The following is a 2,112-nucleotide window of genomic DNA, read 5'->3' as shown; positions in this document are numbered from 1 at the left end:
CTCCCTCCTTGAGTCTAGAGTTCCCAGCCGCTCCATCTCTCCATGTCATCGTCTCTGCCTCCATCTCTAGCATCGCTGCTTCTCTGGATAGAATCCCACACACCACTCTTCTCCCTTGATGGTCCCAGGGTCCTCTACTCCTGGACTGTAAGATCAACCACTCCCTTTTGATGCAAAACATCTACCTTTACGTTTACAACCATCGCAGTTAGTCCTGATAGCAATTATTCACTATTGAACCACAAGAGTCTTATCCCCATCTCCTTTCACCAGCCCCGTCTAGGCAGGTTGGAAACCACTCAATGGAGATTCTACCTTCCCCGGCACCCTCAGAAACTAAGCTCCCTCTTGAAAACTTGTAAGCCAGTCACTTCATGCCTTTATAGTTCTCTCTCTCCCCCCCCCCCGCCCCCATTTTGGGTAGCCAATGTCTAAGTTGCCTATCCCTGTCAACCCTGTGTACAGAGGGAGTGGGAATGATCTTTGCTGTAAAGATTCATTCAATGGGTAGAATTTTTACCCAACTTGTTTTAGTTTCCTGACAAGATTTTGTTAGGGTTCTTTTTAAAGTTTGATGGACTCTCTCAACTATGCCTGAGGCCTCTCCAGGAAGTATATATGCCACTTGATTCCTAAGGCTTGGGCTATTTCTTGTGTCACCTTAGCTGTAAAAGCTGGCCCATTGTTACTTTGAAGGCTTAAGAGTAACCCAAATCGTGGGATCATTTCTTTTAAGAGCACTTTGCTCACTTCTAGAGCCCTTTCAGTTTGCGCAGGGGAGGCTTTGATCCAGCCTGAGAAGGTATCTATAAATACTAGAAGATATTTGAACCCAGAACATGTTTGCATAACACATTGCAGGTCTCTAACATCTGGGTGTTCAAATAATCATAGCTGGTACTTAGGTAGCCACTTTGATCCTACCCCAAAAAGTAACAATGATACATTATGGGGGGTTCTGACCACTATAGGCTGTCGGTACAGTACGTTTCTGAGCTGTTTTTAGACGAGCATTGCCACTGCTGCCACAACCCTGAGGCAACGTGGCTAACCACTCACCACTAAATCCAAGTTTTTTGAAAAATACCTTATGGGTTGGGATTCTTTTCCCAGATCTTGTACTAAGATTCCAACAGCTACTTTGTCCTTTTCATCTTAGTACAGGTGAAAAGGCTTTTCTAAGTTTGGGAGCCCCAGCAAGGGCCCTTTTCAGTTTCTAGAAGGCCCTCTCTTGGATGGGTTTTTAATGAATAATCACTCTCAGTTTTTGTAAGAAGTCTCAGCCTAGAATTATTAGAAATTGATGTGTTAACAACACATTGTCCTAACTGCAAGTTAAAGGTATGCTTGAATAAACTTACTGGCCATGTCCCTGTCAACCCGGGGATCCTCTGATATCTTGATGGTGTGGATAGGCGCCACTTGTGTCCCTGGAGCCCATCAATCCTCAATCCATCAGTGGCCAAAAGGATCTTGTGATATTCTTGGCCGTCCCTGGGGGACGCTGGGCAATCGCATGCCTAGTGACCTACCTTACTGCATCAGAGGCAGGTCGTCTCCGGGATCAGACCCTTACATTCCCTACAAAGATGTCTGGATTCCCCACACATGAAGCAGTTACCATTTGTTTTCCAGCCCATGTCAAAGGAGGTGGCTGTTAGAGCCTCGCCTAGAAGTTTAGCCTTTTATCAGTCCCTCCCTGTTACCTCTAAGTCTCTGTTGTTATACGCGGTGGTAGGAACTCTGGTAGCATTGTCATTGTTGTTATGTGCCATCGAGTCGGGTCTGACCCATGGCAACCCTGTATAGGGTTTTCGAGGAGCAGCTGGTGAGCTTGAACCGCCTACCTTGCAGTTCAAACGGCTTTGCAGTCTGGCGCATTAACCCACAGCGCCACACCAGGACTGGTAACATAGTGGTTACGAATCGGGCTGCTAACCTCAGGGTCAGCAGTTCGAAACTACCAGCTTTCCCGCAGGAGAAAGATGAGGCTTTCTGCTCCTGTAAAGATCTATAACCTTGGAAATCTGTATAGGGTCGCTATGAGTCGGAACCAACTCAACGGCACATAACCACCCAACCACCACCACCACCACCAGCTACTTCTAGCAA

This window comes from Chrysochloris asiatica, unplaced genomic scaffold (genome assembly GCF_000296735.1).
Source record: "Chrysochloris asiatica unplaced genomic scaffold, ChrAsi1.0 scaffold00062, whole genome shotgun sequence".
In the NCBI taxonomy this organism is placed as follows: domain Eukaryota; kingdom Metazoa; phylum Chordata; class Mammalia; order Afrosoricida; family Chrysochloridae; genus Chrysochloris; species Chrysochloris asiatica.
Note: the sequence above shows the minus strand (reverse complement) of the source record.